Source organism: Balaenoptera musculus, chromosome 19, assembly GCF_009873245.2.
Source record: "Balaenoptera musculus isolate JJ_BM4_2016_0621 chromosome 19, mBalMus1.pri.v3, whole genome shotgun sequence".
In the NCBI taxonomy this organism is placed as follows: Eukaryota; Metazoa; Chordata; class Mammalia; order Artiodactyla; family Balaenopteridae; genus Balaenoptera; species Balaenoptera musculus.
In genome coordinates, this window is record NC_045803.1 from 56,636,537 (window position 1) to 56,663,750 (window position 27,214).

General features: G+C 49.0%; 1 pseudogene; it reads left to right on the forward strand.

Moving 5' to 3' along the window:
- The first annotated feature begins 14,615 nt into the window (after positions 1-14,615).
- On the forward strand, positions 14,616-16,736 carry LOC118884642 (annotated as a pseudogene).
- The last annotated feature ends 10,478 nt before the right edge of the window (positions 16,737-27,214 follow it).

Genomic DNA, 27,214 nt, shown 5'->3' on the forward strand with positions numbered 1-27,214 from the left:
TTAAAGCTTCAACATATGCATTTGGGGAGGGGGGAACCCAATTCAGTCCTTAACAGTCACCTTCTTCCCAGGCATCAGCCCCTTTTTGTCCAGTTGAGTCGTGTGTCCCCCTGTGTTCCAAACGCTGTCACCTACAAGCAATTTTGGGAGCTCCTGACTGACTTTTTCTTCTCGCCATCTGCCTTCTGCCTTTTCTTTCATGGTCCTTCGGTTTATAACAAGTGCTTCTCATTTTCATTGATGGCGGGGTTAGCTTTCCTTTTTTTTTTAAGTTTTTTAAATTTTATTTTTTAATTTATTTTTTATTTTTGGCTGCGTTGTGTCTTTGTTGCTGTGTGCGGGCTTTTCTCTAGTTGCGGTGAGCAGGGACTACTCTTCGTTGCGGTGTGTGGGCTTCTCATCGTGGTGGCTTCTCTTTGTTGCGGAGCACGGGCTCTAGGCACATGGGCTCTAGGTGCATGGGCCTCAGTAGTTGTGGCACGCGGGCTTTAGAGCACAGGCTCAGTAGTTGTGGCGCACGTGCTTAGTTGCTCCGCAGCATGTGGGATCTTCCTGGACCAGGGCTCGAACCCGTGTCGCCTGCATTGGCAGGCGGATTCTTAACCACTGCGCCACCAGGGAAGTCCCAAGTTTTTAAAATTTTTTGGCTGCGCATGTGGCATGCGGGATCTTAGTTCCCCGACCAGGGATCAAACCCGTGCCCCCTGCAGTGGAAGCTCAGAGTCCTAACCGCTAGACCACCACGGGATTCCCAGCTTTCCTTTTTAATAAGTATATCTAAGGGTTTTTAAACGTTGATTTTAAAATATCACATAAGCAGGTGTGCAGGTGGGCCGTAGAACCCACGAAGATGGGGTAATAGTGACTGATGTTTGGGAAATACTGGTTTCTGACGAATGCATTGTCAAGGCCATAGAAATGCCCTCCCCAACCCCACTGACAGCAACCCCAGGGCATTGGGAGCCTTTCTTCCGGCTTTCCTCCCGCAGAATCTGCAGCCTTCCTTGGTGTGCCTCTTTCTCCTGTTTCTGGAAGTTCTTCTGAGCTCCCAGGATGCCACAATCCTGGGCCCCAAACTTCTGGGCCCCAAACCTCCAACATACAAACGATGTGCTGGCAGCTGAGGAGGGAGCTGGCCCTTCCTTCTTGCAGAATCCGCCTGAGACGCAGCAAAGGTCTGCAGGAGTGCTGTAAGCAGGCTGAATGCCAGCGCCACACTGCTTGGGGACCCCCGACAGAGGGGGCTCCGGCACAAGGTGACACAGGGACAGAGCACGGACTTGGGAGTCCCTGGGTTGCCTCCACCTCTTACCAATCGAGGGACCTCGGACAAGTCACTCTTGCCTCTTTGGGCCTCAGGCTGCTCATCTAGGAAATGGGAATTTCTCAGCATCCTCACCGCAGTGCAGAGATTACAGGGGAGCTGTAGGCTGAAAGGTGCTCGACTAATAATGGCAACCGTGTGTACTGGTTGGCATGCTTCGGGGCTGCAGATAACACAAAGCCCATCTAACAGCCCCGGGACTTGTCAGAAAGACAGATTCTCAGGCCCCAGCCTAAACCCAGTGAGTCAGACCTCTGGGAGTTAACAAGCCCTCAGGGTGATTCTGCTGCCGGTTCAGTTGCAGAATCATCGCTCGGAGAAACGTTCAGATATCTTACGTGAGAAGTCAGGAGGGAGATGATTCGGGGACAGCAGCTCAGAGATGTCGGGACACCTGGTCAGCATCCCTGCAAACCTCGCCCCGTCCTCTGTGGTCAGGACAGCCACCGGCCACAAACTGTCCCCACACTGAGTCTGAGACGGGACGAAGGGATGAGGGGGAGGGTCCTCCTTCTCACAGTATTCTCTCTTTTCTCAGGGAAGAAAATCTTTCCCGGGATCACCCAGCAGACTTGTTTCTAAATCCCTTTCATCACTGATGGGTCACGTGCCCATTCCTAGGTTTATCACGAGGAGTCGTGATAGAACAGGAAGGTTTAGAGTAAAGAGAGGCTGACCGGGGGCCATGAAGGGGTCATGTGGTGTAAGTTAAGAGCTAGGACGCAGACATGCCGGAGTTTGAATCCCACATCAGCTCTTCACCAGCTGTGTGATGCCGGGCGAGTCGCTCAACCTCTCTGAGCGTCAGTGACCTCCTCCGTTAAAGGGAAATAATAACAGTGTCTACTCCAAGGGGTGGTTATGCGGATTAAATGAGGTCGAACTTGAGACGTGCTCAGCCCTTGGTGGGCACACGCAGCTGCCACATTTGATCACTATATCGCTTTGCAGCATGGAACTAGTGCCAGGGGTTACATGCCCCAGGGAGACAGATTTCTACCAAATACAATAAAGAAGATTCAAATTGGTGGAACTTCCAAAGATGAAATGGCCCCTGTGAAGAGAGAGTGAGCTCCTCATCCTTGGAAGAACACAAGCAGAAGCTAGAAGATCCTCAGACTAGATCTCCTTTAAATCCTCTTTCCTGATTCTGGCTCCCAGCAGAGACCTGCCTTTCCCTCCTCCGCCCTGCCCAGAGGGCCCTGGGGACCCACGGAAGGGGTGACATGAGCTATGGAATCCTGGCTCCTCAAACCATGGCCACTTCATTCTATAAAAGAAAAACAAAAACCCTACAGCTTCGTAGGTGGTCCTGAAACCGTTATGTTTTACTGGGTTCAATTTTGTTTGTTTGTTTTACCCATTTTCCTTCCAGTTTTTCACACCAAACCAAAACCTGTCCTAGACTACCACTGGGCCTTAAAAAGTCTTTTAGCCCCTTAAAAAAATAAATTTGTTGCCAAAGGCCCAGGTGTTGAAAACCTCATGGCATTCCTTTGGCTCTTTCATCTTGGCCAACTAAAGTGGTAGCAGCCTTCACCCAAGGACCAGGGAGACAGACCATTAAACCAATTCTTCTGTCAGTGCCTGGCCTGTCTCCGAGGTGGGCAAAAGGCCTCCCCGTGGGACCTGGCTGCCACCACGCTGGACGGGCATGGGTTGTCTTCGTCAGGCAGCAGGCTCGCAGCTCACCTGCTCTCACCTTCTTACACCAAACATGGCTGTGGTCCCAAGGATATTTCCTCTCCATCCTGCTGTCAATAGCCCAGGCCCGCTGCCCCCGCCCCTACCTGACCCAGGAAGGTGGCAAAGGACCTCACCTGCGCCAAGTGCCACTATGTGCCAGCACTGAATGGGCACCAAACACATGCTGTCTCATCTAATAAGCACACGTCTCCATCAACAACTTGCTAATTCAATATACTTGTCAAATATAATAATTCAAATCCTAATTAGATTTTCTTTGTCAACATGTCAGCTAGAAATGTGTTGGGCTGCATGTAACAGAGACCCAACCACAGTGGAAGGTAGGAGGGTGAGGATGTTGTGAGAAATTCCCATTTCCTAGATGAGCGGGTGCAGTGCTGGGGAGGTTCTCAAGGACCAGGTTCCTTCCCACTTAACTGCTGTGCCATCCTCAGCACATGGCATGTGTCCTTGCGGTTGAAAGATGACTGCTTTGGACTTCTCTGGTGGTGCAGTGGTTAAGAATCTGCCTGCCAATGCAGGGGACACAGGTTTGAGCCCTGGCCCAGGAAGATCCCACATGCCGCGGAGCAACTAAGCCCATGAGCCACAGCTGCGGAGCTTGCGTGCCACAACTACTAAAGCCGGTGCGCCTAGAGCCTGTGTTCTGCAACAAGAGAAGCCACCGCAATGAGAAGCCCACGCATGCAACAAAGAGTAGCCCCCACTCGCCACAACTAGAGAAAGCCCACATGCATCAACAAAGACCCAACGCAGCCAAAAATAAATTAATTAATTAATTAATCAGTTAATTTAAAAAAAAAAAGAAAGATGACTGGTTCACTTCCAGCAAGTCATAGACATTCCAGAAAGGAAGAGACATTTCAAAAGACAGAAGCCATATGGCAGTTGATTTTGCCCCCTTTTATTATAGATATTGTATTTTTCCATTCTAGAATGTCCAGTTGGTTCTTTTCCTGATTTTCTAATTCTTGGTGAAATTTCTCAGTTTTTCATTTATTTTGAATGTATTTTTCTTTATGACTTCAACCTAGATATAGATCAGCTAATCCCTGTATCTGGACCAGTCACCATTCATTGTCTTTTCTCTTGAACAGGGGTTGGCATACTTTTTCTTAAAGGACCCGATTGATAAATATTTTAGGGTTTTGAGCATCTCTGTCACGATTTAACTTTGTGGTTGTGGTCTGAGAGCAGCCGTAGACGATATGTAAGTGGATACACGTGACTGTGTTTCAGTAAAACTTCATTTTTAAAAGTAGACCAAAAAAAAAAAAAAAAAGAAAAGAAAAACGAAGAAGCAGACGACCGTCCCCTGGGCCATAGTGTGCTGACCTCTTCTCTTGAGGATGGACACATTTTTTGGTTTGTTTATTTCTTTGTATGTCTAGTAATTTTAGATTATATCTTGGACATTGTCAGTAAGGCATCCTGGAGATTCTAGATTGTTGCATTTTGTTTGAGCAGGGAATTAACTTGTCTGGACTCAAACTCTACTCCACTGCAGTGGCCTGCAGCTGACATCACTCTCGGTTCTGTTGTCCTCCGCTGAGCTGCTGGGAGTCTGCTGTGTGCATGCCTGGTTCAGGGGTCAGCCAGAGACTTGGGCAGAGCTTGTACCCAGAATTTGGCATTCCCCTTCTGCAACTCTCTCCTTTCTGGAGGTTCCCTTCTCACTTTCCAGCTGCTGCATCCTCTGGTTCTTCGAGATCTGAGGCTTCTTTTAGACGTTTAGCCACCCCTCTAGGATGCTGACTAGGGCTGTGTTCCGGCAAAAAGTTGAAAAACACTGGAGACTCCCACAGTGCAGTCCCCTTCCTCCAAGTGTTGACTCCCATGCAGTTTCTGCCTGCCTTTGCTTCTCCCCATAACCATCAGAGCGTTGTATTTTATATTTTGTCTGGAGTTCATGGTTGCCACGTATAGAATGGTTGGTCTGATTGCAGCTACTCTGCCATCGCTGGGAGAGTAGAACCCAAGTCTAACTCACCCAGAAAAACAATGGAAGCATAGCTTTCCCAGAAGTCGCAGCCGGTAAATTTCCACTGACAACTTGTTGGTCAGAATTGGGTCCCACAGGCATTCCTAGCTGCAAGGAAGTTGGGAGAGATGCATAGTTTTTCCTGAGCACGTTGCAGATCCAACTGTAAAGCGGGTCCTATGAAGAAGAATGGGAGAAGGGACCTTGGGTAGTTAAGGTGCAGCTCACCTGTGAACTTCCACAGGTGTGGTTTCTTAGAGCTGCTGTAACAAATGACCGCAAGTCCCGTGGCTTAAACAACAGAAATGTATTCTCTCACAGTTCTGGAAGCCAGAAGTCTGAAATCAAGGTGTGGGCAGGGCCACGCTCTCTCTGAAGATTCCAGGGGAGGGTCCTTCCTGCCTCTTCCAGCTTCTGGGGGCCCCAGGCATCCCTTGGCTTATGACCACATCACTCCAATTTCTGCCCCAGCTTACATGGCCATCTCAAGATCCTTAACTAATTACATCTGCAAAGATCCCAGTTCAAAACAAGGTCACATTCTGAGGTTCCAGGAAGGCATGCATTTGGGAGGGATACTGTTCAACCCAATCTAACAGGTAGACAGCAGTCCTGCAGGCTGAGCAGTGGTAGCTGGTTGCCCACGTGATAGCTTACCTCCCTGGACACTTGGATTGGCCACCATTCACTCTTTGGGGTCTTTGCCCCAGCCCCTCCGTAGCTCACTGTTGGGGCAGCACTCTGGGAATTAGTGAGTGATGTGGCTCCAATCTCCAGTCTGTGCCCTGTCCCATTTTCCCTTTTCAGCCCCTCACAGTTTGAATCTTTAAATCTTCCCAATATGACACTTCTGAGAGATGGGAAAAGATTCTGGAGCCAGCGGGCCTGGATTCAAATCCCAGCTCTACTACTTACACTCTGTGAAACCTTGGACAGGTTACTCAACCTCTCTGTGCGTCAATTTCCTCATATATAAAATGGGAACAATAATAGCAGCTACTTTTTTTTTAAATTAGTTTTATTGACGTATAGTTGATTTACAATGTTGTGTTAATTTCTGCTGTACAGCAAAGTGACTCAGTTATACACATATATATATTTTTTCATATTCTTTTCCATTATGGTTTATCACAGGATATTGAATATATTTCCCTGTGCTCTACAGTAGGACCTTGTTGTTTATGCATTCTCTATATAAGCGTTTGCATCTGCTAACCCCAAACTCCTAATCCATCCCTCCCCCACTCCCCCTCCCCCTTGGCAACCACAAATCTATTCTCTATGTCTGTGAGTCTGTTTCTGTTTCGTAGATAAGTTCGTTTCGGTCATATTTTAGATTCCACATATAAGTCATATCATATGGTATTTGTCTTTCTCTGTCTGACTTCACTTATATGATAATCTCTAGGTCCACCCATGTTGCTGCAAATGGCATTATGGTTTTTTTTATGGCTGAGTAGTATTCCATTGTATATATGTACTACATCTTTATCCATTCATCTGTTTACATTTAGGTTGTTTCCATGTCTTGGCTATTGTGAGTAGTGCTGTAATAGCAGCTACTTTGGTTGTTACGAGATTCAAAGAAGTTAGTACAGTTTTTTTAAAACATTGGAAGCCTGGTACATAATAAATGCTGTATACATGTTAGTTGTATACCATTATTTTAACAAATATGTTGTGCATTCCTGCCATTTTTTTCCATCTAAAACCCTGCCCTGGGCCTTCAGGCAGCAGCCCCTGCTGTTCTCAGGGAAGGGAGACCACAGCAGAACAGCAGGAACAAAGAGGTGAATTTTATTTAGCTTTTGATTTACTAGACAGATTTCTGGTTGTTTAAATTTTTTCTTTTGACGTCATTTCAGACTTGCAGAAAAGTCACACAAATACTCCAAAGAATTCCCCTCTACCCTTCATGCAGCTTCCCCAGATATGAACATTTACTGCATTTCCTTGATCATCTTCTTTGCCTTTTTTCTTTTCTATTTAAGAGGGAGTTGCAGACATGAGACCCACTTTATCTCTAAATATTTCAGTATTTCCTAAGAACAAGAACATTCTCTTCTGAGGAACGAGACATTTTCTTACAAAACCCTGGTATAATTATCTGAATCAGGGAAGTTAACATGGATGCATTATGTGATCTTATCTACAGACCTTATTCAGATTTTGCTGATTGTCCCAAGAATGTCCGTTATGGCAAAAGAAAATCTCAGCTAATGAATCACGTTCAGTTTTCATGTCTTATTAGTGTCCTTGAATCTGGACAACTCCTTACTTTATGTTCTTCTTTTATGATGTTGACATTTTTAAAAAGATTACTGACCAAATATTTTGTGGAACGTTCCTCAAATCAAGTTTGTCTTATGTTTTTTCCTTGAGATTCAGATGACACGTTTTTGGAAGGAATCTCACAGAAGTGACATTGTAAGCTTCTCAGTGCCTCATACCAAGGGCATGTGTCTGTTTGCTGTGGGCTCTGATGTCAATTTTGAGATCTTGATTAAGGTGGTGTCTGCCAGATTTTTCCACTGTGAAGTTCCTATATTTTTTGGTAATAGATAATTATCTTGCAGAGAGATGTATTGGAACTATGTAAATATCCTATCCCCAGAAAACCTTCACTCACCAGTTTTACCCTCTAGTGATGCCTCTTCCCTGAAACAAGTATTTTATGATGGCTGTCAAATGGTAACTGCTCTAATTATGCTACACCTTCCACATTTATCAGTTGGCTCTTTCCTCTAAGGAAGAGGTTTCCCTTCTCCCGTATTCGTTTATTTATTCACACACACATTGTATTTTATAAACGTATATTCCAAGTGTATTACTTGGAATATACATGTTATATACAATATATATACACACACGTTATATACAAATATATATATACACACAGGCATATATTGTTGTGGACTCATTAATTCTTATTTTATGCAGTGTATTACAATGTTGGTTGTTTTTTTTTTTTTTTTGATGCTCAAATCATCCCAGATTTGAGCAACGGGAGCCCCTTCCAGCTGGCTCTGTGTCCTTTTGACACAGCCCATCAGTTTTGGCTCAGCTTTCTGGCACAAGGTGTTCCTGGCTCGCCTTGTACTTTCCTTGCCCTAGTCCTGGAACCAGTCATTTCTCCAAGGAGCCCTACTTCCTTTTGGTGGAGACTGTATCTAAATAGATATGTGAAACTCTCTGGTGGAGAAAATAGGTTGAGGAAAAGGATGCTCGGATCTCAAAAGCCACATCTCATGGACCACACAACAGGTTTGGGGAGAATCTGGTTCTTCACCGTGCCCAGCCTCTGCAGAGAATGGGAGAGCAGAAGCCTAAACCCAGCTGCTGGCCATGGTCTGAGGGGCTCCCCAACCCCAGGAGGCTGAGCCCACCTCGTGCTGTAGAAACTTGGAGACACTTGCTTTCCCAGAATCCCTTGCAGCTAGGGTGCATGCCTGGGATGTGTTTCTGTAACTTCCAATTGGGAGCCCCTGGTGCAAGGAAGCTGGTGTCCAGAGACTTTTCTCGGGGGAGCAGTGGGAGGGACTTCAGGGATAGCAGGTGGGGGTGCCAGATTTAGACAAAGTAAAATAATAATAATAACATTAAAATATTGTATGGAACATACCTTTACTAAAATACTGTTGTTTTTGTGCAGTTCAAAGTGAACTGGCTCACCTCTGTTTCATCTGGCAACCCTGGGCATGGGATAACAGGAGAGTCTGGACTCCCACCCTGGCGGGCTGTATGGCAGCTACCCACAGGTCTGGTCCCACCAGACCATTCTGATTTTGGGTGTCATTTCTGGCTGCAGAACCCTCCTGCCTGGTCCTCCAGCCCTCCTTGAGATTCTGTGGGAGCCACAGTGTTCTTGTAACAAGTCCCTTTTTTGCTTAAATAAGTACAGGGTGCTGTGAAGGGCCACCTGTGCCTGCCTCTCATTGTGCTGGAGTCAGGTGGGGACAAAGGGAGGAGACCCCCAGCTCAGTTCCAGGAAACTGGAGAGTAGAAGGGACTTGTTCCCCACTTCCTTCCAGAACTTGCAGGATTCCCCAGCCTGCAGACTGAAGACAGCCACCCACCCATCCCTCCATCATCCATCATCTACCATCTACCTACCCACCCACCCATCCATTCATCCGTCCATCCATCCATCATCCCTCCATCCATCCATCCATCATCCACCATCTACCATCTACCCACCCATCCACCCATCCATTCATCCGTCCATCCATCTATCATCCATCATCTACCATCCAGCCATCCATCCATCCACCCATCCATCCATCTATCCATCCATCCATCCATCCATCTATCCATCCATCCATCCATCCATCCATCCATCCATCCATCCATCCATCCATCCATCCATCTATCCATCTATCCATCCATCCATCCATCCATCCATTCATCCCTCCCTCCATCCATCTGACATTTATTGAACACCTACTGTGTGTTAGGCACTGTCTGGGTCCTAGAGACACTACAGATGAAAAAAAACAATAGATACAAGTGTGTCTGCTCCCACATGGAGCTTACATTCATGTGAGGGAGGCAGGCATTAAACAAAACAAGTTACACACATTCTGTGTCAGTTGGTGAGAAGTGCTATAAAGATCAAAGAATGAGGAAGGGGACAGGGAGTGCCGAGGCTGGGGCTGTTGGTATTTTACACTGAGTGGTCAGGAAGGTGAGGTCAGGTCCCTGAGAAGGTGACATTTGAAAAGGGGGGATGGAGGTGAGGGAAGAGCCCAGTGGCAGTCAGAGGGCGGAGAGTTCCAGGTGGAGGGAGCGGCGAGCCCCAAGGTGCTGGAGAGAGAACGTGCCTGGTCCAAGGGCCCAACGGAGGCCACGGGGAGGGAGAGCACGGGCAGGGGCAGCGAGAGCCGAGGACAGACTGGGGACAGTCGTCAGGCCGTGGGAAGGACTGGGGTTTGACTCCAGGAAAATGGGGGCCACAGGTGGGTCCAGGGCCATGGAGGGCTGGGCTCTGACTTCTGTTTTTAAAGGCCATTAAAAACCACCTCAAGGAGAAGGGGGGAAGGAGGGCCTTCTGAATGAACTGATTTAAACTTGAAACAACAAGGAAAACCAGGATGTCTTTCTCTGAATGACCAGTTTTATTCCACCAAGTTCATTAGATAGCGGGGAGAGGAGGGGGGGGACTTGAGATCTAAAGGTCAAGTTTCCTCACAGGAGTGGGTGGCTGGAAAATTCACCGCACCTCACAGACATCCCCTATGTATTCCTCGCCACAACCCCACATACCCCATTTACAGATGGGGAAACCGAGGCCCAGCGCAGCCGAGCACCTTGCCCAGGCCCATCTGTCCCCTGAGCTCAATCCCAGACCTGCCTTCATCGCGAGCTTCTTTCCAGCTTGAGTTGCCTCTGGTGAGCCCTTGCACCCTGTGGGACTTCGGAAATCAAGACAGAAATGAACAGAAGCCCAGCCTGCCCTTCCGGCTGCCGATATGGCCCGACCCTCCCTGCTGGGCTGGCCTGGAAGCACCAGCCCTGGCCCATGGGTGGATTGAGATGAAACATCTCTACTGATGGGCGTGGACCTGGGCTAACACGGTTTTGCCTCCCAAATAAGATGGCCTTGTCACGCAGGGGTGCGTGTGGACACAGCGGCGAGGACAGCGCGAAAGTCCCAGCGAGGCCCAGGCGAGGTCAGAGAGGACTGTCTTCCTCCCCCGGCTGGTCTGGTGGCGCAGGCAGGCGGATCAAGAGCCACCTTCCCCCCTTCCCGAGGCTGCTAGGATGACCTGCCCACTTCCGGACAAGGCTGGCAGAGCCTCGAGACGTCTGATCCCAGATGGAAAATTGAAACCACGCTCCTCCGTCACTACAGCCATTTGTCACTGGACGAGGGTGCATATAAACAGCTTAATTCAAACCACACTGCCACCCCCTCCCCTCCCTTGGCTTGCTTCAAGGTAACAAATACAGTGCAATGTCAAAGTGAAGGGCCCTGTTTCCTCCTCCTTGTTGAGCTGAGCGTGCTAAAATGCTTTATCTTGTCGTCACGTCAGCCCCATGACCTAAGAGTTGTTGTCATGCCCACTTGCCAGAGGCCCGAGTTAAATCATTGGGCCAAAGTCATGCAGACAAGAGGCAGAACCAGATGCTGGCCAAACCTTCCCGTAGACCCAGCTGCCCCTCTGTGACCTTGGCCGCCACGCCGGGGCACACAGCACCCAGGTGCACAGCCAGAACCTCAGACCTGCGCTGGATTCCCAGGTCCACCGCGCTTGCTGAGTGTAGGCGGTCTTTGAGGTCCCTCTCTGAGCCCCGATGGGAGACCCACGTGCCTTGGAGACTTGTCCCACGGCTGGTAGGCCTGAGCTGGGCTTCATCGTCAAACCACGTGACCATCAGCTTCTCTCACCGTCTCAAAACTCTTTTTCATCTCTGGTATCATCAAGCGAGGGGGTATAACTAAAGAATGAGGAGCCCCCGGGTCAGAGTCCCTGTGGGGTCCCTTCTAGCTGTGTGCTCTTGGGCAAGTTCCTTAACCTCTCTGTGCTTCCATTTCCTTATCTGTACAAGGGGCCCAATAACAGTACCTATCTCATAGCGGTCACGAGGAGTCGATGAGATAGTGTGTGTAAGGCGTTTAAAACAACACCTGGACTATTTAATGAAGGCTGATGAATAATACGATAACAAAGAAAGCCCTGCAAATGTGTCTGATTGTATCACAATAATAAGTGAATGGTTATAAAAATAGCTGAGCAACAAAAAGTGCTCATACCAGCAACACATGGATGAACAAAGGAGTGAATGAATGAACATGAAACTGACTGGACTAGACCAGGAGAAGCCCATGGGAGCCTGGCCCTGTTTTCCGGTGTCAGGAGCCCTGGGCTGTAGGTGAGGATGTGTGTGGTTGTAAACCAAGCCCACACGGATGGAAGGGGGAGAATTTTTTTTTTTTTTTAAATATCACTCATTCCAGTTATCTTTTTTTTTTTTAATTTTTATTTATTTATTTATTTATTTATTTTTATGGCTGTGTTGGGTCTTCGTTTCTGTGCGAGGGCTTTCTCTAGTTGTGGCAAGCGGGGGCCACTCTTCATCGCGGTGCGCGGGCCTCTCACTATCGCGGCCTCTCTTGTTGCAGAGCTCAGGCTCCAGACGCGCAGGCTCAGTGGTTGTGGCTCACGGGCCTAGCTGCTCCGCGGCATGTGGGATCTTCCCAGAGCAGGGCTCGAACCCGTGTCCCCTGCATTGGCAGGCGGACTCTCAACCGCTGCGCCACCAGGGAGGCCCCAAGGGGGAGAATTTGATTTCCTTGTGCAGGAAACCTGTGAGCTGGATCCACAGGCTGCTGCCTCAGCCCTACGAGAAGAGGATTTGTTTCTGCAAGGCCCCCGTCCCCATGTTCACCCTGCCCGCCTCGTTCAGTGATTCTAGCTGAAATAGGGAAAACAGTGAAGGGGAATAATTCTCCCGGTGAGTTGTCTGGGGAGTGGCAACCAATCCTTTTCCAGCCAGAGTCTCGGAAGGCAGTGGATTGGAGGCTGGGAGCCTCAGGTGACAGTTTAAATGTCCTTCCCGCCTGGTGTTCTGGGCTTAGAAAATCAGCGGAGAAAAGGAGGTCTTGTGTTTCCTCCCGTGTGTGTGTGTGTGTGTGTGTGTAAAGGGAGAGTCCAGGGTAAAGGAACAGCGGGGAGCACGAATACTTTCATAAGACCGAGCCACTGTACCCAGAATTAATGTGACACACACTGCATCTTTCAGATTGTATGGTTGAAACCCGACAGCCACCGTATTCCAAAAATCCTCCCCATTTCACCCGTGCCAGGCACTGTTCTCAGCTCTTTACAAATATTAACTTATCAATCCTCATAACAGCCTCATGCGGTAGCTACCAGTATTATCTCCATTTCACAGATGAGGAAACTGAGGCACAGAGAGGGTAGGTGACTTGCCCAACGTCACACAGGCTAGAAGGAACAGAGCCAGGATTTGAGCCCGAGCAGTTGGATTAAACTGCCTGCTCCTGACCGCTAGGCCACGCCACCCTCAGAGGGAGTCCCTGACCCAGGGTCGCTCACAGCCACATTTCAGGGCCACGTGACAGGATGTGACCAGAAAGGTGGGCATCAGTTTCATAACACACTTGATTCTCCAAACTTGGCTCCGAATGGCTTTCAGAGTTCCCAACTCATGCGTCAAAACAAGAAGGACACTCTCTTTGTTGTTGTTGTTATAAATTTATTCATTTATTTATATATATTTTTGGCTGCATTGGGTCTTCGTTGCTGCACGCAGGCTTTCTCTAGTTGCGGCGAGCAGGGGCTACTCTTTGTTGCGGGCTTCGTTGTGGGCTTCGTTGCTCAGGCTTCTCATTGCGGTGGCTTCTCTTGTTGTGGAGCACGGGCTTTAGGCGCGCGGGCTCGGTAGTTGTGGCACAAGGGCTTCAGTAGTTGCGGCACACAGGCTCAGTAGTTGTGGCGCACGGGCTTAGCTGCTCCACGGCATGTGGCATCTTCCCGGACCAGGGCTCAAATCCGAGTCCCCTGCGTTGGCAGGGGGATTCTTCACCACTGTGCCACCAGGGCAGTCCAAGAAGGACACTCTTAAAAGCAAGTCAAGAAAGAAAGTCCAGGAAACCATTCCAAATCGGAGGAGACAAAGGAACGCGGTAACTACACACAAGTGGGTGCTGGACCCGGGAAATAAAGGCTTCCTAGAGGCTTCGCTGGGATGACCTAGAGAGTGAGCTGTGGGTTACACAGTAGCACTGTGACACGTTAGAGTACACGAAATATACTGTGATGCCCTAATAGTACAGGCCAACCTTGGTTTATTGCACTTCACTTTATTGCGCTTCTTGGATACTGTGTTTTTTACAGATTGCTGGTTTGTGGCGCCCCTGTGTCCAGCAGGTCTATCAGTGCCATTTTTCCCACAGCATTTGCTCACTTCCTGTTTCTGTGTCATAGTTTGGTAATTCTCACAATATTTCCAACTTTTCCATTGTTACATTTGTTATGGTGATCTGTGATCAGTGATCTTAATGTGACTCTTGTAATTGTTCGGGGGCGCCACAAACCACACCCATATTAGAAGGCAGACTTAATCCATAAATATCATGTGTGTTCTGACCAATCCATAGACCAGCCGTTCCCCCCTCTCTCCCTCTCCTCGGACCTCCCTATTCCGAGACACAACAATATTGAAATTAGGCCAATTAATAACCCTGCAATAACCTCTAAGTGTTCAAGTGAAAGGAAGAGTCGTACATCTCTCATTTTAAATCAAAAGCTAGAAGCTTAGTGAGGAAGGCATGTTAAAAGCCAAGACAGGCCAAAAGCGAGGCCTCTCTTGCCAAACTGTCAGCCAAGTTGTGAATGCAAAAGAAGGTTCCTGAAGGAAATTAAAGTGCTGCTCCAGTGAACACACGGATGATGAGAAAGTGAAACAGGCGTACTGCTGATATGGAGAAAGTATGAGGGATCTGGATAGAAGATCAAACCAGCCACATTCCCTGAAGCTACAGCCTAATCTGGAGCAAGGCCCCAACTCTCTCCAGTTCTACGAAGGCTGAGAGAGGGGAGGGAGCTGCAGAGGAAAGTTTGAAACAAAGGTCGGTTCATGAGGCTGAAGGACAGAAGCCGCCTCCGTAGCACGAAAGCGCCAGGTGAAGCCGCAGGTGCCGAGGGGGAAGCTGCAGCAAGTCCTCCAGAAGCTGCGGCTCAGGTCACCCATGAAGGTGGTTGCACTGAACGAGAGATGGTCACGGCAGAGGAAACAGCCATTAAGAACATTCATGGTTCATGGGAAGAGGTCCAAATATTGACATACACAGGAGTTTGGAAGAAGTTGATTCCAGCCCTCATGGACAGCTTTCAGGGGTTCAGGATTTAGTGGAGGAAGGAACTGCAGATGTGGTGGAAACAGCAAGAGAACTAGAGTTAGAGGTGGAGCCTGGGGGCTTCCCTGGTGGCGCAATGGTTAAGAATCCGCCTGCCAATGCAGGGGACACAGGTTCGAGCCCTGGTCCGGGAAGATCCCACATGCCACAGAGCAACTAAGCCCGCACGCCACAACTACTGAGCCTGCGCTCTAGAGCCTGCGAGCCACAGCTACTGAGCCCACGTGCCACAACTATTGAGCCTGCGCGCCTAGAGCCCATGGTCCACAAGAGAAGCCACCACAGTGAGAAGCCCACGCGCTGCAATGAAGAGTAGCCCCTGCTCGCCACAACTAGAGAAAGCCCGTGCGCAGCAACAAAGACCCAAGGCAGCCAAGAATAAATTAATTAATTAAGAAAACAAAAGTGCACTGGAAATAACGTTTAAAAAAGAAAAGTAGAGCCTGAAGATGTGACTGAATTGATGCAATCTCATGATAAAACTTGAACGGATGAGGAGTTGCTTCTTATAGATGAACAAAGAAAGTGGTTTCTTGAGATGGAATCTACTCCAGGTGAAGGTGCTATGAAGATTGTTGAGATGACAACAAAGGATTTAGATTTCTTTTTTTTTTTTTTGGCCATGCCGCGGCATGCAGGATCTTAGTTCCCCAACCAAGGATGGAACCTGCGCCCCCTGCAGTGGAACCACTGGACCACCAGGGATGTCCCAAGGATTTAGAATATTATATCAACTTAGTTGATAAAGCAGGGTTTGGGAAGACTGACTCCAGTTTTGAAAGAAGTTCTACTGTGGGTCAAATGCTATCAGACAGCATTACATGCTACAGAGAAATTGTTCACGGAAGTCAATCGATGCGGCAAACTTGACTGTTGTCTTATTATTTATTTATTTATTTATTTATTTATTTATTTATTTATTTTTGCTTCTAGTGTTTTCTTTTTTTTTTTCACACACACACACTGTATTTTATTTGTACAAGAGATAAATAGACTGACACCAAGCATTGTACATGGATGACCACAACAAAAGCAACAATGATTACAATTACCAAGCATGAAACACACTCATACTATGTCATAATATTGACATTCAGTCCAGTAATCCTCCACTGTAACATTTCCTTTACTTTGCAGTGAAAATAGATTTGTATATTCTTTGCCTCTGAGTCCTTGTGGGATTTTTTTTTTTTTATTCAGACAGAAAGTCACAAAAATTATACTTATTTTTTAATTAATAAATTTATTTATTTATCTATGACTGTGTTGGGTCTTCGTTTCTGTCCGAGGGCTTTCTCTAGTTGTGGGAAGCGGGGGCCACTCTTCATCGCGGTGCGCGGGCCTCTCACTATCCCAGCCTCTCTTGTTACGGAGCACAGGCTCCAGACGCGCAGGCTCAGTAATTGTGGCTCACGGGCCTAGTCGCTCCGCAGGGCATGTGGGATCTTCCCAGACCAGGGCTCGAACCCGTGTCCCCTGCATTGGCAGGCAGACTCTCAACCACTGCGCCACCAGGGAAGCCCCTGTTGTCTTATTTTAAGAAATTGCCGCGAGTGAGGCGGCGGGGCAGGGGCTGGCACCTCCCGCAGCAACCGTGGCGTATACCGGCCTCACTGGGCCTCTCATCGTGATTCGCGTGTTCTGGGGCTTCGTCGGCTTCCTGGTGACCCTGCTTCATCCCTAAGGGTCCCATCCGGGGAGTCAGGATCACCATGTTGGTGACCTGTTCCGTTTGCAGGTACCTCTTTTGGCTGATTGCAGTTCTGGCCCAACTCAACCCCCTCTTTGGACCACAGTTGAAAAATGAAACCATCTGGAACCTCAAGCATCATTGGCCTTGAGTAAGAAGACCTGCTCGTCAGTGCTCAGTCACTGAGGTCACGAAGAGAACGCCTCTGGATGCAAAATCACCTCCATACCCAGACCACCTTCCTTGACTCGCCCGCTTTGGCCGTCAGCTGCCTTAAACGTCCCCACCACATTTGAATATCTTATTCTACAATGCAGTATTTTTTCCTGTCACCTTTTTTGCACTTCGATGAATGATGTGCCTATTGAATCTAAACTGTGCTGCCTCTATAAAATGTTTATGTACTCTTCCGAGATAGAAAATGCTGTTCTTCTGAGAAATAACATTACTCTCTCCTTGGAAACTGTGGATTTGAAGACGGCTCCTGCCTGCTCACAACATGAGAATCAGCGAAGTGTTTAAGAACTGTTACGTGACAATAAGACTCCAGTGGGGCAGTCAGTAGGAGAACATGTTCAGAGGGAAAATCTGTCCCACCAGAATTATACCAAAGTATGTTTTCAGGATGAATTTCTTATTTCTGCCCTCCTTCGGAGTAAATTATTTTTCTGCTCTCTAAAAAAAAAGAAAGAAAGAAATTGCCGCAGTCATGCCATCCTTCAGTAGCCACTGCCCTGATCAGTCAGTGGTCATCAACACCCAGGCAAGACCCTCCACCAGCAAAAAGGTTATGACTCGCTGACGGCTCGGATGATGGTTAGAATGTTTTAGCAATGCAGTATTTTTAAATTAAGGCATGTACATTGTTTTTTCAGACATAATGTAATTGCACACTTAACAGACTATAGTATAAACATAACTTTCATATGCACTGGGAAACCAAAAAATTCGGGTGATTTATTGCAATATTTGCTTTATTGCAGTGGTCTGGAATCGAGCCAGCAATATCTCTGAGGTTCGGCTGTATTATACTCTGGTAAGATGTTAAATTTCCTGATTTGGGTCATTTTTTTGCATTTAGGTAATAGAAAGTCGTGTTCTTAGGAAAGACACACCAGAGTGTTTAGGGAGAAAAGTGGCTGATGTTTGCAACTTATGTATATATTATATTTACATGAAAACATAGAGAAAGAATGGGGCAAGATGTAAATGAATCTGGGTGAAGGTACACGGGAATCCCTTATATTATTGCAACTTTTCTGTTGCACTTATACCAAAATAAAAAGTTACAGAAAATAACAACCAAAAAAAAGGAAGTAGCCCCAAATCTGTGATGTCACAGCGCAGCCCAGCACCTGTCTTTCAGATGCTCGACATCCACAAACACTGAAACACACCTGTGCCCACTCAGTCCCCCAGTGGCTGCTGCAGATTACCACGTTCAGGTGGGCGGCCCATTGCTCGGATTGTTTGAGAGGCCCCGGCCGCCCTCGACATCCTCGCCTCTCCCTCCCAGCTCCAGAGATGCCAAAAGCACCCACTGTGTGCCAGGCACTGGAGCTGACCCTGGTGGTTCCAGGGTCAACGAGACAGACCCCGCCCCCGCCCTCGCCCTCAGGGAAGCAACGAACACAGGACAGGAATTTCAAGGGTGAGGAGGGTCCAAGGAGAGGTGCTCCGGGAACCTACTTGTCCAGAGCAGGGTGGGAGCGGAAAGGCTTCCAGGTGGAAATAATTTACACCAAGGCCCAAAGGAGGAGAGGGGGCAGAATGCTTCCTGCCAAATCTGTGAGTTAGGTACCCTGAGCCCATTTTATAGGTGGGAAAACTGAGGCTCCAGGCATGTAATTAACTTGCCCAAGGTGCTGTGGCTAGGACATGGTGGCCTTGGGATCCACACTGGAACACTGCCACACCCTCCTATGAGCAAGAGGGGTGACATCTACGGGGAGACCAGCACCCACTCCAGGAGAGGGGACGTCCGGGGTTGCGCCACCCCTTCCATCCCCAGGAGCCAAGGATGCAGATAACTAACAGGATTTTCAGGAACCACTGTCTCTAGTGTCTACTTTTTGCTGAGCTATTTCCCCAGAAACTCTATAGACTAAGAGCCAGATTTCTTCCCCCTGATAATGAAATTGGAGTGATCACACCAATGGGAAAATTGGGTCCAAGGTCCCCACTCAACCTGATCTTTCAACTTCCCAGCCTTCTACCTGCCGGAGCTGCCTGGATGTCCGGGGCGCAGGGGAACACCGCAGACAAGGATGCCCAGGTAAGGAATCTGCGCGCGGGGCAGGCCCAGCCCTGCCACTTAGAAGCCCTGACATCTTGAGTCTAAACCTCCACCTTCTTGTCCCTAAAATGCAGACAGTAATAGTGCCCACAGCCTTGGCTCAAGGCTGGACAAACTTTATAACGGCGGCGGCGATGTTGATCAGAATGACGATGATTTTGAGGCTGAAACACTTCATTTTCTCCGTTCGTGGCCCAGATGCTGAGGAACTAGGTCCAAATCTCACTCTTTGGCCAGCTCCTTTCCTTCCAGACTGTGTGGGTTTGTTTTTCCCCTTGTTTCTTTGCCAAAAGCAAGAGTCACAAACCTCACCACCTGCCCCTTTGGAAGAGAATTATTATTTTAACCGAAAGAACAGTGATGGCAAACGTTAGGGAACCTTAGGAAAACCCTGAAGTGTCAGCAGGGACGGGTCCCAGAAAACCTCAGGCTCCACGTTTCACCCCTCGCTAGCCTCTTCCCGTGTCATTGCTGCATTGGCCCCAGGGGCTTGGGGACCTAACCCCAAGGTATAGTCGAGGAGAGACAGTTCAGAAGCTGGCCCCTGGGAAGATTCCAACAGTTTTTTTGTTTGGGCTGGACCTGTGGCCTCAGCTCACCTGGGCAGCTGCCTTTCAGAATGGCCCCAGGCGGCTCCCTCTTTGACAGTGGTCTTCAGTGATTAGTATAATGGTCACAGGACAACTGCATCTCCTGACCCCAGGAGAGGGGACGTCCCAGGTTGAGGCTGCTCCTTCCGTGCCTGGGAGGCAAGGATGCAGGTAACTAACAGGGTTTCCAGGGACCACTGTCTCTAGTCTCCACTTTTTTTTTTTTTTTTAATGCTATTCTTGTCTGCTTACATTCTTTTTATTTATGTATGTATGTATGTATGTATGGCTGTGTTGGGTCTTCGTTTCTGTGCGAGGGCTTTCTCTAGTTGCGGCGAGCGGGGGCCACTCTTCATCGCGGTGCGCGGGCCTCTCACTATCGCGGCCTCTCTTGTTGCAGAGCACAGGCTCCAGACGCTCAGGCTCAGTACTTGTGGCTCACGGGCCGAGTTGCTCCGCGGCATGTGGGATCTTCCCAGACCAGGGCTCGAACCCGCGTCCCCTGCATTGGCAGGCAGATTCTCAACCACTGCGCCACCAGGGAAGCCCTGGTCTCCACTTTTTTGCCGAGCTATTTCCCCAGAAAGTCTATAGACTAAGAACCAGATGAAATTGGAGTGATCATACCATCCTCAGCATTTAAGATGGCAATGCCAAAATTTTGTGGCTGTGTGGAGATGCACCACACTGCGTGATCACGTATCCTAACTTCCGGCTAGAAGGCAAGACGTAAGAAATCGCGATGTGAATAATAAGGCTGCACCAGCACTGTTTATGGATGGCGCTCATTCATCCACAGATGCGTTCTCAGAGTGCTTGCTCTTGGCTGAGCACCGCCGATGGAGTGGTTCCCAAAGGGGCCGTGATTCAGGGATGCTGGACAGTGGACCCGCCAACACCCTCGAGAATGGCAGTCGGGGGCGTGCAGTGCCATGAAGTGGGCGTGTTCATGTGTGCAGTCAGGGAGGCTTCCTGGAGGAGGAATCCGGTCTTTATCCTAGGAGCAGTGGGCTACGGCAATTGAGGTTTTAACCGGGGGGGGGGGGGGGACATGATCACATTTGCATTTTGAAAGCGTGTTCTGGCTACAGTGTGGAGAATGGATGGTTGGAGTTCAGAGTGGGAGCCAGGGAACCTGGGAGGAGACCTTAGCCCAGCCCTGGTGAGAGGCCCACAGCCAAATATTTCTAAAGTGCTTCCCTCCACTTCTGGGCGGCGTGGCCGAGGGGATGGAGAGAAGTGGGTGGGTTGAGAGATACTTAGGGGGCCACCCTGAACAGGACTTGGGGGTTCATGGGCTTTGGGCAGAGGGAGAAGGCAGGGTCACAGTCACCTCCAGGTGACTGGCTTAGAGAAACTGGTCCAGGTGGTGGGAGGGGGAAAGAAAAATCTTTGTCGTGGTAAATTTAAAAAAATACAAAACGTAATCTGCAGTACAATATCCTTGTTTTAAAATGTACAAAAAAAATACTGAAAGGAAATTCACCAAAGATCAACAGAGGTTCTCTCTGAACACAGGATTCTCCTCTTTCTACCTTTTTCTGTTTCCCAAATGACTGCTAATGACCATGTACTAATACAATAATTAGGGAAAACCACAAGTGAAACTCAATATGCCTTCGATCAATTCTAGGACAGTCCTTGCCTCTGATGGAGGCGGTTTTTCAGTTTTTTCCAGAGAGTAAGTGTGGCTGCTCAGAGCAGGGAGAGAAAGTCCCATAGTTGGGACACCATAGTTTAACCTCACCTGTCTCCACCAGGAGCTGCCAGCCAAGCTCTGTCCGCACCATCTCTGCAAGAAATTTTCGCTCCATTTGTTAAGTCCAGGTGTGTGGATTGTATTCTGAATTCTAAAAGAATTTCGTTTTTGAGTTCAGTGTCATATTTTCTCCCTTTCTCCCAAAGGAACGTGCAAAGCACACCACAGCTCCAAGTGCTTGACATCTTCCTGCAGTACTTGGGCCTTTCTAAAAAAATGAGGTGTTCCCTTCCCTGGCTTCAAAAGCGTGGAGAGGTGCACTGTTTTGTTTCACGTCTAACCCCGAGAAGATAGGATTTGGGTGGGGAAGAGCCACTTGGAAGCAACCTCCCCCGTAAATCTCATCTGTTTGCTCAGGAAGGACAAAAGTTTGAAACGTTTTAAAATGTGAGCCTGAAGGACTGAGTCTGGCACAGGGGGATCCCCCGACTGTCTGGGGAAGATCATGGCCCCATTCCAGGGAGATAAACCCCCCAAATGCAAATGCAGGGGAAGGAGGCCGTGCTCCAGGCTTCTGCGGCCTCCAGCCAGTGATTGCCAAAGGGCTCTCCCCCACCGTGGGTGCAGCCAGGTGCTGTAGCACTGGAGGCCCGGGAAGACCTTGACCCCTTTGGTTCTGCAAAGGGTTGGACTTTTAGTTGCGTTCCTGATCCAAGAGTCCAGAACTCAGCCTGCATGAGAGGTGATTGTCCCTCCTTGAAGAATTTTGGAGGACAGAGTTCTTCTGCCTTGACAAAATAGTAGCAGCAGTAGTAATAGTCATAGTAGCAATAATACTAATAGTAATAATACTAGCAGCAGTAATAATAGAAGCTGTAGCAATAGCAATGTACCACTAATCGTAGTAATAATGGTAATAGTATTAATAGTAGCAATGATAACAATGCTAGTAATGATAGTAATAGCAGTGGTAATCATAACAGTGATAATAGTATTAATACTAGTAGCAACAGTAGCAATAGTGATAACAGTGATAATGATGGTAGTAATAGCAATAATAGTGATGGCAGGAGTAATAGTAGTGATCATAATCATGGTAGTAATAGTAGTAGTAATAATAGTAGGAGGAATAGTAAGAATAGTAATACTACTACTACCAATAATAGCAGCTCCCACTTACTAGTCGCTCTGTCCCAAACGCTGTTGGGAGCACGAGACAGAAATGAACACCTTACTCTCCATGGCACCTATGAGAAAGGTCCTGTTACCACGGTCCTCTGTTTTTAGATGAAGAAACTGATGTCCCCAAAGTCTCCCAGCTGTTAAGAGGCAGGGCCAGGATTTGAACCCAAACCCGTGTCACTCCCCAGGCCCGGTGTGTGTTCGCAATCCGGCTGCCCAAGAGAATCACGGGACGCAGCTAAGGCCCGGCCCCGCGCCAGGGGCTCTGATCCGCCAGCCTGCAGGGAGCCCGGTGCTGGTTTGGCGCTGTAGGCTCCCAAGGTGACGCTAGCACTCAGCCAGGGCTGACCGTCACCCCGCTACACAGTAGTTCTCTCCCTCGGGGAGGCAGCAGGACCCCCAAAGGTTATAGAGCTTATCACCCACCCATCGGGTTTCTGATTCAAGAGGTCTGGGCGGGGCCCAGGAACCTGCATTTCTGCCAAGTTCTCAGGGAATGCTGATGCTGCCGGCAGGGCACCCCGCTCTGAGAAGCCCTGCTCGGCCCAGATCCCACCTCCCGGGCAGAAACCTGGTCCATGCGTCCACGCGTTCACTCGGCAAACTCTAGCGAACACCTACTGCGTGCCAAGCCCTCCGCCAACTGTGAGTGACGAAGCAAAAGGAGAGCTTACACATGTGCATCTGCCCTTCCTCCCCCGGCAGCGTGGAGCAGGCGGGGGTCATGCGGGATAAGGGACGGTCCCCTCCCAGGGCTGGGCTAAGGGTTTCTCCCGGGTTCCCTGGCTCCCACTTGAGGATAAGGGATGGTCCTCGTTACACGGACTGGCTGGGAGGGGCTGCCCTGACCCTCGGCAAAGCGTGTGGGGGGCTCCTGTGTCCTCAGCTAATCCACCGTCCAAACGTCCCCTCTGAACTGGTTACATAAATGTTCCCTGAGGCCCAGAAACTTCCAGATGGGCCTGTGGCCCATCCCACCAGCTGCTTCTGGGATATCAGCCCCGGCCTCTTTCCTGGGCCCTGGAATTCCTGGAGGAGCCTGACACGGAGCAGCTGCCGAAGTGTCTGGGAAGGCCAGGCGTGCAGAGGGACCGTGTCAAGCAGCCTTTGTGCTCCTGGCTCCTCCCACAGGCAGCTGCAAGGGGGAGGAGCTGGGTCCCTGTGACCCCGAACATCTGGGCCCAGCACACACCAGCCTCGAGGAAGGCATGCCAGCCACCTCCCCTCAGCAGAACAGTCTGTCCTTGTCCCTCCTCTTCTGCTCGGATGCTTTCCGGGGCCCTCCGTGATGACTCTCCTCCCACCTGCCCTCAAGTCACCCTCACGGCTACATCCAGGGGACTGCTGGAGTTCCAGGCCTCCGGGTCCTTCAGAATCACCTGGAAAGCTGGCTTAAAATGCCCATTTGGGGGCTGCCCCCAGACAGCCTGGTCCTGTAGGTCTGGGAGGGGTCCGGGGATCTTCATTTTTGATGAGGTCCCCAGGCAATGCAGGGGTTCCTCGGACCACACTTTGAAAAACACTGACACGGCCGGTATACTCTCATTTTATACAATGTATGATATATGTAGGCAAGGGAGGCTATCTATTTTATATCTATATATGTATACAGATATTTCGATATTTATTATATTAGTTTTCTAGGGCTGCCATAACAAAGTACCTAAACTGAGTGAGTTAAAACAACAGACATGGGGCTTCCCTGGTGGTGCAGTAGTTAAGAATCCGCCTGCCACTGCAGGGGGCATGGGTTCGAGCCCTGGTCCGGGAAGATCCCGCGTGCCGCAGAGCAACTAAGCCCGTGCGCCACAACTACTGAGCCTGCACTCTAGAGCCCGCGAGCCAGAACTGCTGAGCCCGTGTGCCACAACTACTAAGGCCCGCGTGCCTAGGGCCCGTGCTCCACAACAAGAGAAGCCACCGCAATGAGAAGCCCGCGCACCGCAGCGAAGAGTGGCCCCCGCTCGCTGCAACTAGAGAAAGCCCACACACAGCAACGAAGACCCAACGCAGCCAAAGATAAATAAATTAATTAAAAACAAAAACAAAAAAACCCCCAGACATATATTTTCCCACAGTCTGGAGGCCAGAAGTCCAAAAATCAAGGTGTTGGCCGGGTCACCTCCCTCGGAAGGCTCTAGGGGAAGATCCTTCCAGCTGCTGGTGGCCCCAGACTTTCTTTGGCTTGTGGCCGCATCCCTCCAAATTGGCCTTCAAGCAAAAGGACGGGGAAGGTGCCTGAGTTCAGTTCCACCCCAGGGACGGAGCCGCAGGCTGGGTCCCTGGCCCCTCTTCAAAGCAGTCAGGTTTTGCCCTACAGCCAGCAAAGTGGCTGATCAAACGACGGATTTTTCTGAGACTGCACACTTCCAGCTGGCATCTGCCTGTCAACACCTACAGTCCTCACCCCCCGCCCCGTTCCCCTCTCTCCTGGCGTCTCCTGCCAGCTCCTTTCCTTCCCCTCTGACGCCTGACCCTGGGCCTCTTCCCTCCTCCTTGGACCCACCCTCCCTGAAAAGCTTTAAGTGCTATTAACGTGCAGGTCACCCTACATCCCCCTTCAGCTTTTGCCTCCCTGAGTTCCAGGTCCATAGAGTTCCAGGACCAACCACCCACTGGCCTGCCCACTCAGATGTCTTCCAGACACTTCGCTTTCCGGTTATGAAGGTAGCAAGCCTCTGAGCCTGTCTGAGCCCCCGCTGGTAACTGTGACCTTGGAGGGCTGCTGTAAGATGGAGCAATAATGCTGAGCACAGGGCAAGCGCCCTGAATCAGAGGTGAGCATCTCACAAGGCAGATGTAAAATGCACACCCGCCCTTCCAGGTTGGAGTGCCCAGAGCTGGGAAACAGGACCTCGGCCAGGTTCTCCCACCTTCCCAGGTCAGAGGAGGCAGCTGCTCTCCAGGGTTCTTGGAAGGACCCTTCCATTTATTCTCTGTTGCGTGAAACTTAAAGCCAGTGGGGAATCCTTCCTGTTCTTCAGCATAAGCTTTGGGATTTAAGTGGCAGTCTTCCCTGGAATGGAGCTCAAGGACTTGAACTGACTCTTACTAAAGTGTAAATGACTGACAGCAGATCAGTTCCCAAGAAAGAGCAAGTACCAGGACCCTGGCCTTGGGGTCGGGGGAGCAGGCACCCCCCCATCTACAGTCAGCAATCAAGGGGCACCTCCCAAAGGAGGCGGTACAGAATTGCCCACCACTAGGGGGCAGCAGAGCACCAGGGATCAATTTACAAATACAAAGGGAGGGGTCTGAATTGGTACTTTGATAAGTTGTGAAACTCCTGTCCACCCCGTCTAGGCAGCCCCTCTTCTTCCTTCCAATTGAATCCACATTCTCTCCAAGCATCCCCCAGGTGGAGGTCCAGAAAGGTCCCAAATGAATCAGGAACCTCATTCCTCACATGCAGTTTTGCCCAACTAGAGAAAGAAGCACTTTACACCTTATTCAAGTCATACGGACCAGCCCTAATACTGCTGACTTCCTATTGCCTCAGACCAGCAGAGTCAACCTCACCTGGAAGCTCGCTGGAAATGCAGACTCTCAGGTCCCACCCCAGACCCACAGCATCAGACTCTCTAAGGGTACGCCTGGCAATTTGGTTTTGTTTTATTTATTTATTTATTTTATTGAAGTATAGTTGATTTACAATGTCATGTTAATTTCTGCTACACAGCAAAGTGATTCAGTTATACATATATATGTTCTTTTTCATTATTCTTTCCGATTGTGATTTATCATAGGATATTGAATATAGTTCCCTGTGCTCTGCAGTAGGATCTTGTTTATCCATTCTTTTTTTTTTTAAAGATAGATTTTATTCATTTTTATTTTATTTTATTTTATTTATTTATTTTTGGCTGTGTTGGGTCTTTGTTGCTGTGTGCAGGCTTTCTCTAGTTGAGGCGAGCGGGGGCTACTCTTTGTTGTGGTGCACGGGCTTCTAATTGCGTTGTCTTCTCTTGTTGTGGAGCACAGGCTCCAGGCGCACGGGCTTCAGAAGTTGTGGCACACGGGCTCAGTAGTTGTGGCTCGTGGGCTCTAGAGCGCAGGCTCAGTAGTTGTGGTGCACGGGCTTAGTTGCTCCGCAGCATGTGGGATCTTCCCGGACCAGGGCTCGGACCTGTGTCCCCTGCATTGGCAGGTGGATTCTTAACCACTGTGCCACCAGGGAAGCCCTATCCATTCTATATATAGTAGTTTGTATCTGCTAATCCCAAACTCCCAATTCATCCCTCCCCCATACCCCCTCCCCCTTGGCAACCACAAGTGTTTTCTCTATATCTGTGTCTGTTTCATAGATAAGTTCATTTGTGTCATTTTGGGTTTTTTTAGTTGCAGCATGCAGGATCTTTAGTTGCGGCATGTGGGATCTAGTTCCCTGATCAGGGATCAAACCCGGGCCCCCTGCATTGGGAGTGTAGATTCTTAATTGCTGGACCACAGGGAATTCCCTGTGTCATATTTTAGATTCCACATATAAGTGATATCATATGATATTTGTCTTTCTCTTTCTGACTTATTTCACTTAGCATGATAATCTCTAGGTCCATCCATGTTGCTACAAATGGCATTATTCTGTTCTTTTTCATGGCTGAGTAGTATTCCATTGTGGATACATACATCTTCTTTATCCATTCATCTGTTGATGGACACTTAGGTTGTTTAGGCAATTTGGGTTTTAACATCCCTCCAGGGCATTCTGATCAGCTCAGGGTTGAGAACCACTGCTTTCAGTGAAGCAGGCAAGATGGTAATGCTGGTTCGTGTTCAGTCACGTGTCAATACTGCTCTGAGGAAGAAAAGCCCAGTTTGGTGCAGTTTGCTACAAGGATGTTGGTCTGGAGCAGGGATCCAGC